The 9,179-nt window shown below is 41.1% G+C and overlaps 1 long non-coding RNA gene across 1 annotated transcript; it reads left to right on the top strand.

Annotated features, from left to right (window-relative positions):
- Positions 1-1,073: 1,073 nt before the first annotated feature.
- On the top strand, positions 1,074-8,872 carry LOC113483581. Its single transcript, XR_003399052.1, has 3 exons — positions 1,074-1,326; positions 4,481-4,486; positions 8,862-8,872. It is a non-coding gene; the product is annotated as an uncharacterized LOC113483581 (long non-coding RNA).
- The last annotated feature ends 307 nt before the right edge of the window (positions 8,873-9,179 follow it).

Raw genomic sequence — 9,179 nt, 5'->3', positions numbered from 1 at the left:
GGATTTTGTTAGTGATTTTGGGCTAAAATAAATGTTTGTCAATGACTTAAGATAATATTATGATAATGTTCAGCTAACATGAAGGAAAAAAGTACTACCTGAAAAAAAAAAGTAGCAGTCATCATCACAGACTATATATCCTCATAAAGAAATTGGAGGATAGTCTACGAACCTCATCCAAATTAGTATCCATGCCTACACAGGGTGAAGTTGTATGTGTCGCACAGCCCCTTTTTCTTACTCCAGATGGCTGAATACTCACTGCCATACCATTTTCATTTTATGCTCTGCATCTCAACACAAAAGGAGAGAAGTTTTCAGTTGCTGGGATAATAATCAGTCTTTTATTACACAGGCAGCATTACGAAGGAAAGCAGTTTCAGATTTAGTGGGAGAGAAGTGAACAATGCACTTAAACAGAAAGCAGCTGTGCTTGCGATGCCGTGGCCTCAGCTCTGCCCCATACAACACAGTGCCCTGGGAGCGCTCTGCCGTCAGGGCTCGAACTGCTCCCAGATATTGCACAGCTGACATACCCACACCCAGGTGAGGATGGGAAGGTTTTTCTGTTGGACTCAGTAGTCCCAGATTCAATACATGATCTTGTTTTTCTACAGTTTTGCCCCTGTGTGGCCTACATGAACAGTCTCACAGGTGTGTTACGCTGCAGATACAACCACCGTGACTGGTTCCCCATCCGTGCTGCTTGTTGCTGTAGTGCTAGGGCCGTAATAATAACCTCTGAAACAAAATTGACCTCTAGATGAACCTCACAACCAAACGTTATCCATTATCAGTATCTATTAATTAGTAAAATCTGTATTGCCATTAACGTTAATTATTAGTATCTGATCATTAATGAAATATGTATGCTCGCTAGTGAAAGATGTAACTTAGACAAAATGTAGTCAGTAGTGAGGATGAAATGCTGTGAGAACATGGATCCAACTTCCCTTGTTCAAGGCTGAGAACCCAAGTGTTTGCCCTTGTTAGAAACTCCCTTGGCTCTCCCCCCCCGAGCCCTGGCCAGGCTTTGGGTGGAATCCAACAGCAGGATGAAACCAGATGTTTCTGCTCAAAGCAAAGGTGCAAGTTATTCTGGCTTGCTGATTTTTGGTATGTAAGGCTGGACCCACTTGCTGCGACTTTGGAAGCCTCACCTACGGATGGACACACCGCGTAGGACTTCCCACTTTCAGGGAAAGGGACTCCAAGTCCTCGCTGCAACCGGGGCTCCCCAGTGACTGCGGATCTGGATGTTGGTAACATATGCAAGTGGTGATGGATCTTTCTTAATCACTACTCTCTCCATCATGTAGTGATGAAGTGCATTACCTTGCTTATTCTTATTTTTCTATAATTAACTGTATATAGTAATAATTAAGTGTACTGATCTGTATTTTCTTTATTGCATATTTTCTGTATTACTTGGTTATATCCTTTAATTATTAACAGTAAAATAAGCCTGCTCTTTTTAATCTGGTGTCTGACTTTAATTGGCATCCTTGATCAGCAGAACAGTTGCTGTTGGCACTCCCATCAGCATGGGTTTCCATGGACCTGGGCCAAGCAGAAATCTCCCAGCCCTGGACTTGCAAACTAGAGAGACAGTTTTATCCCATCCTCACTAGTGGATGTCAGACCATCGTTCTGAGTCCATCGGGAGGCATTACAGCCTGAGGGAGGCTAGTTTCCAGACCTACTCCAGAGGTTACTTTCCAAAATGCATCTTCTGCTGATTCATCGCCCACTGACACTGCTGACTTCCTGTAAACACCTGACCCGGGAACATAAATTACCATTAAGGCTGACAAGGATATACCCGCTGCGACAATAACTCACACGGCTGCTGCTTCCTAGCACAAAAGAACATCCCTTTTGCTTTGGCACAGTGAGTACATCCTTTGGGATTATTAATGCAGGCATCTCTTGCTGACATTAATGAGGCTGGTGCACTCTTGACATAGGAGGACAGCCATACTCACACCATGGGGCTCAGACACAGCACAGTGACCACCATGCTCTGAGGGAAGAGTGATTTGTTGCGGAGGACTCATTTCTTAATGTCTTCATTCTCAGCACAAACCTATAAATGGCATTACTCATCCCTGATGATACACGAGATATCCTAGAAAACAGCCACTACTGCTAGGCAGGATGGAAATGATAAAGGCTATCAAATCAATCCCAAGGCTTGAGGGCAGGAGCTGATCACCAGGTGGACGGGAAGGAATCTCTCCTCAGCAATAGCATTACTGCAGAAAGATACGAAGTGGTCATGAGCTGGAAAGGGAGGGAGGGAAACTGGTTTTCAAACATGCAGTGGGGCCATGGCTAAAAAGGAGCAATTGCACTGAATAGTTACAGAAGCCCATCCGAAGACAAGCAACGTGCAGTGTCTTCACCTTCCTAGAGTAAATTTCCACAACGCTCCACCTATCATAAAGCAATCACACAATTCAAGGTTAATGCTTCAAGACACTCTTAAAGGTACAAACTTGGTATAATGTGCACTACGTTAATTACAGCTAAAATTATTCCCAGCATTTTTACTTTGGCACTGAAACATCTGTTTGCATCTGCAACGAGCCTCTCTTATCCCACAGCAAATTGCATAATGTTTTCATTAACACCATCTAGCAAACGACAAGACAATATTCCAGTAATGTTTCTCCCCCTAACAGATGTGATCCTGTTGAAATCTCTCCCTTTGGTTCCCTTTACGTTCTTGCTCCCCTGGAACGAGAGGATATAAAAAAAAAAAAAAAAAGGGGAGAATAAAACATTACAATAAAGGGGAAGTTAAGCAACCTCATTACAAACAACCTAGAGCAGCAAATGGTTTGAGGTTTGGAGAAAAGAAACTTGCATGTTATTTGTGCTTGTTCTTGTAGATGTAATGACCAACAATGTGCCTCAACCCCAAAACTTTATTTTAAATGAGGTAAATGTAGCTGTCACTTTCAAGTGAGTTGACCGGCTGCTTTATGAAGCTGTTCACTGGGTGGACTCAATTACATCTTGCCAAGTACATTTCTTCTTTCAGTCTGATTTCTAGGTTGAGGATGGGATCTCACAATTTTCTGTCTCAACCCAGTCTCTTGTTGAACTGTTTAACCTTTCAGTACCTCACCAGGAACTGCATTCAGACATGTCAGTCTGTTTTCTCTAGATGAGGTGAGTGATGCCCAGTGACCAGAGAGCTCTTATAAATTTGAAGTATTTCCATGCAAAAGAGATCTGACAATGAACATACAGGTTACTCACACACTTTATTTACTGTATATCAATTTCTCAGTAGGAGTGCAGACACAACCAAGCTGCTCAGAGTCTCTCTGAAAGGTATAGCCCGTGTTTGCCCACACAGACCATTTCTGAACCTTTCTTGTTTTGGGAGAGTCTTCTTAAAACCTTCTTAGTTTTTTTGATAATGCTGCCACCCTGGCAGTTGTTATGGTACCTTGTGACCCAGCGGTCACTTGAGCCTGAACTCCACTAACATCCTCTGAAGTTTCTGTGATGGCCCAGCATTCTGAGTCAGGTTTGGAGCCATATGTCTAGCTCGCAAGTAGGGAAATGTGAACATGGGTGGAAGACACTGTCTCAACCTATACTTTGTCACTAAAGGCAGCATGATTGTCCTGATCACTATCCTGCCTGAATATGCTTCACCCAAAATATTCACCCTCTAAGAGTATCTCAGAGACCTTGGTGAGCTCAAGCATGCTCCCATGTCCTCTTGTCCTGTTCCCATGCTGCCCAGCCCCGATGGCCTTTCATAAAAATGCTGTGCATAGCAAAGGCACTTCAGGGGAAATGCAAGAGTGGATGAAAGGGAAGATGAACCCAAGCTTGTTTCTACTCGTGCATCGTGGAGATCCAGCTGGAGTAAACCACCAATGAACTAAGAGTACAAGTAGGTACAAGTGGGGTAGGCACAGTGTAAGCACACACGGGTGCTGCTGTCAAAAGCAGTAGGAAAATATTTCTTCAGACCAAGTCACCTTCTTACATTGTTTCTAGCCTTGTACCTATTAGTACCCAGAGTTACTGGAATAAATCTTGCAACTTGTTTTCAACAGAACTGTTTGGTGTCTGGTTCCTTACTGTTGTCTTCCCCCCTCCCTTATTATTCAAAAGCAATTCATCTGCACAAGAAACTCTGATGATGGGTGCAGTAAAAGAGTAACTTTATGCTGCAGATCAAACACTTATAGCATTCCTAAAATTACAGCATAGAAGTTCCATAGCTGTAAGAAATCCTTTTTTATTCTTCTCACTTAGCCTGGATTATATCAGGACATCACTTTCTAAAATCAATAAGTGAGAAGAAAGTCAGATTTAGCACATGAAAGCAGCAATAAAGTGTGAGCCCCTCTTACTTTCCTCTTCCAGTTCCTTGGTATTGTCCTTCAGAGATCACTCCTAAAGGATCATCCTCAGCTTCTGATCAGAGTCTGAGCAAGGTTTCTTGGGTGAGTTGATGGTCCTGATGAAGCCACTAACAGTCCACAGATTGCTGGACTGGGACTGAACTGAACTCTTCTACTACAAAGATTTACTCCAGCTCTTGCAAATGTTGTTAATCCCAAACTATCTCAAATGTATGTTTTAGTGCGCATGAAGTTGGGTTAAAAAATTATGAAACTGTCACAACAGCAAACAGTTCATTTTAATATTTTCCTGCCTTTTTAACCTTTAGAACTCCCTTTTAAAAACGTCTCTCCCCAATTTTGAAGGCTACAAAATAAACAAAAGCTTAAATTCTCCCTTACTCAAGTGGGGAATTAAAGAAAAATTACTCTTGCCATGGCCAGCAATACTATATTCTCATACACCATCAATAGCCATCTAGTAAAAAACTCAGATCTCCAGCTAAAATTCTTCTTCCTTGCTTATGTTTGGGTTTTTTTTCTGGAAAATTGATAAGCAAATAAAAATCAGCTTGGGTTACCTACCATGCGTGTGCTGATCTGCTCCGTGGATGTGTCCTTGCTGCAGACCTCATTTAGAAGATGTTGCTATGACTCCTCACTCCCTGTTGCTCGATTGGAGCAACCTACTTAGTGTCTTCCTTTATAGTCCAGATTCTTCCAGACTCACGGCTCATGCGATGTATTAAGTGTTTCTACAAGACTTGCTGCTAAACTTCTAACTTCTTGCAACATTGCAAAATTAGCTAGAAAACAGATATGTGCCAGGCTTTGTATGAAGTTATTTGAATATTTGCATTATGGTTCGAAGACACCAACCAAATAATAAGGCTCTTGAACTAAGACTTGAAACAAGTGTGATAAACAAAAAATATAATTATTTCCATTTCAAATTGGGCAACTGAGGCACAGCAGGGTTTAGAGTCATTGTTATGCTGAAAACCTGCAGCAGATACAAGGTTTGAATCTGACATTGCTTTTTAGACATTACTTGGATGCTGTCTTATCCTCTTGGGTGATTATCTACTCTCAGAGTGGTCTTTGCTTCTGAATCAACACTCATTGCCTATCTTGATTTCCTTTCCCTTTCCTTATAATCTAGGCATGTGATTGATTAACCAGTCTATTTCATGAATGTCACCAAACTTTCTATTCGCCTATAACTGTGTTCTTGTGTTTCTGGATCATTAAGCATGTAAATTAAATTCAATTGCAAATTGAATATATAATTGTGCGTACGCAGGGTCCTGAAGAATAGGGAGGACTTTAATGAGAGAAGATATTCCCACATCTGTAATTCTGACCTACTCAGTCTTTCAGAAAGGAATTGCTCAACAGATTTGAAATTGCATCATTTCAAAATCATTTTGGCAGCTTTTATACTCAATTATTTTTCTCTTATTGAAGTTTTCCAGAAAAAGAAGGGCAACATTTCATTCCTTGTTTCTGGTTTGGAACACACCTACTGCTAGATTGTGAACCCTTTGACTTAAATTTAGATATTTAAACTTAGAGGTCTGAACTAAATAGATATTACACCTTCCTTTTCAGTGGAAAGACATGCAAGCGTTTGGACCCTAGAGTCCAGGCAAGGATTGGGCTTTGATACTCCTGGTGCTGGATAGAGAGGCTTCTGCAGCTGGAATACCTCAGTGTAGTGGCTTCGTAGATGCCAGTTTTCCCTGAGAATTACTAGAAAAATCAGGACAGGTCAGTCAATCCTGTTAACCTTTTCCTCCCAGATGTAGGATATCCTTTTTGACAGAATTGAAACCTATGTCCATTCATGGTGGGTTGGAAGGTCACAAAAACTCGGAAGGTGAACTTTTGTATTTTCTTTTCCTCAAACACAAAGGAAAAAAAAACCATCTACTTATGAGGATTTTTCTCCCAGAATGAATTGGCTCAATTTTGGATCATTTGAGATGCAACAACATAGGGCTTTGCCAAGAATATTTCCTTATCAGAGCAGATTTACATACATTGCTCATTTCTCATAACCTCACATGTGGTTCTCTAAATATCAGGTGGACTCTTTGAGTAAGGAAGTAAATGGGAAAATGAGATCATAGCTTCTTTTGGATTAGCAGTCAATAAAGGCTTACTGGCACTTTTGGCAAGGAAAGGGGTTTTAGCCTTCTAACTTTCTGGATGCAATGCATCACTTGCCTACTACATTTTTTGCATTATTGTTAGACCATTTTAAATACTGAAGAGTAAGTTTGATAAAGCAGCAGTTACTTAAGAGGACCAACTTACTCCAGTGACAAAGACGTAATCACCGTTGCAAGTCTTCTAATAAACAAATAAATCCATCATGTCTTGGACAAATTCCAGCCACGTTAATCTTTCATGAACTGAAAAAAATAACTTGCAATAATTAGTTTATAGTGTGGCTTTTGCTACTTTTCCTTTTCAAAAAACTATTTGTGTTCTGATCTTGATTGTTTCATATGTATTTACTCTTCAATTCTATTCATTGCATCTACTAAAATACTTTATTTCTTGGTATGTGGTTTATGGTTGGCTTGCAAACAGGTAGCCATGAGGTTTTGCAATCCATGAAACTCTGACGTGCTGCTTTGTAGCAACTAGACAGAACTGCCCACAATTTGGTTTCTGTGTCTTCAGGAAAGAGGATGACAATCACCCTCATGGAAGTTTTAATTTCAGTTTAGTAGTATTTGTAACCTGAAAATTTACTTCACTTAAAATTTTATGTCATTAAAACTTTACTGTTAGTAAAATAGAATATCAGCATGAAAGGTTCATAAGAATTGCTACAGTAATTGCATTTTTAAATTAAAGAATGATAATAGACATTTTTTAGTTTGCAACGTTTGTCCAGTAATTATGCTGTACCTGCCTAAAATTACAGTCTGCAAGACATTGAGTGAAGTTATTCTTGACGCCTTATCTAAACTTCATGTAATCCCTCAGCACTGTAGACATCTGCTCATTTCACTGCTGCATAGTGCTGCTTCATTATCTCCCCAGAGATTTGTGGGCATGTGGTCTGCAAAGTGCTGGGGGGTACTGGTATTTGTGAAAGGTAGCAGCAGCAGCAGCCACTGTCTGCTCTACCGTTTTCCTCAGAAGGTTTTAAAACGAGTGTCATATTTGGCTCTGTTCAGATTACTTTTCAAAGCAAAATATGCAAATATCCTAGAATTAATCTGCACAGGGGATATGTGTCTTTTCTTTTAAAGATATCAGTTCACTCAGCTTGCAAACACTCCATTTCCAGCTGTCAAATCTGAAGCATTAAAATCAACAGCCTTAATTATTTATTGTTCTCTATACCTACTAATAGCCGCTTAATTGTTTTTTGGATAGGATATTTTTAGAGGAAACCATTAAGTTTTCATACTCTGGCATTGTCCCAGACTAGAAAATTAATGAGAGGCTCTTAATTTAGCCATAAACAACTGACTTTATTTAAAACATTCCAGTTTCTGACATTACTTGATTAATCTTCACATCCTGTCCTGACATACTGCTGCTTCTGGCTGTGAGATATTTGTTGTTTCTCCCTAGGGATGTTCACAGTTCACCTGGTCCTGCTGCTCCCTGAATCTCAAGAGGTGTGGGGAGTTAGCCTGGGGCGCAGGGTTGAAGATGCCAGCAGTGGGATTTGAGGAGTGTTGCCATATTATTTGCCCCTGTCCTCATTGCCCCACTGCTTTAGCCCTTCGCTCTCCCCACTGGCTACCCCTTTTTTCAGCTCTGGCACCCCATGATCCACAAACACATCTTTAGACTTGTTTCAGCAGCAGGAGGGTTTCAGGGACAGACCGTGCCAATGGCTGCAGGGAGACCCAGGGTGCATCTGTGATCGAACAGGCCTGCAGGAACCCTACAGATATTATATGACTTGTACAGGTGGGCAGGAGCTCCGGACATCAGCATGAGACTTTCTAGCGAATAACAGGGTTATCTTAGCCCTGCTTTGGTCCCAGACTAGCTTAAAAACATACTGGCTTCGAGTGGCCTGTCTGAGTCCTACCATGCAAGTGATAAACGAATAATATAGCTAGAGAGATACATCTTACTGTTCCAAGTCTTCAGTCCCTGCTCTAGGACTGACTCCTTCTCCTCTTACCTCCTCCCCCAGACCTTCCCAAGTTGCTCTGCTAGGTGTTTGTTTTGACTCTTGTCTCTTATTTTAAAACGGCCAGTATCACCATCACTAAATGTAACTTGTAATTTTCTTCTAATTCCTCCTGGTATAGATTTTTTTGCTCCCCAAAATGGAAAAAAACCCAACAAACAAACAACACAAGTGCAGTCACTTTCTAGTAGCTGCAGAACAGCTGGTTTCCTGTCCTTTTTCCTGGAATTTTCTTTATTTAAAAAGAAACAGGATGATTTTGAAGTAGTCACCAGAGGGTTCCAACTGATGGAAATAAAACACCCTCAAGGGACCAGCATTTCCCTGTAGAGATCCACTGCTTTGGTGAGAGTTGCAAGACATTTTTAAAGAAGCAGTGACGGCTCTGCTGGTCCAAGCACTATGCCTTCTCTCTTCAGGTGGGGAGAAGGGTTTGGGAGCAGAGGCCACATGTTGCACTTCCCTACTTCAGTGCCTATTCCCTTCCTTCAGAGCACAAAAGTCAGACAGAGGACTGCTATGAAGAATGCAGGTGAGAACTGCCTGCCCGGTCCCCTCAGGCTAGCTTTATTCCTTTTCAGATAAATGTCTGCTGCAACCATGTTTAGTAGGAAAGAAAAGTGGTCGGTCAAGAG

This window comes from Athene cunicularia (assembly GCF_003259725.1).
Source record: "Athene cunicularia isolate RWA chromosome 9 unlocalized genomic scaffold, athCun1 chr9_part1, whole genome shotgun sequence".
Lineage (NCBI taxonomy): Eukaryota > Metazoa > Chordata > Aves > Strigiformes > Strigidae > Athene > Athene cunicularia.
This window is presented reverse-complemented; position numbering and strand designations above follow the sequence as displayed.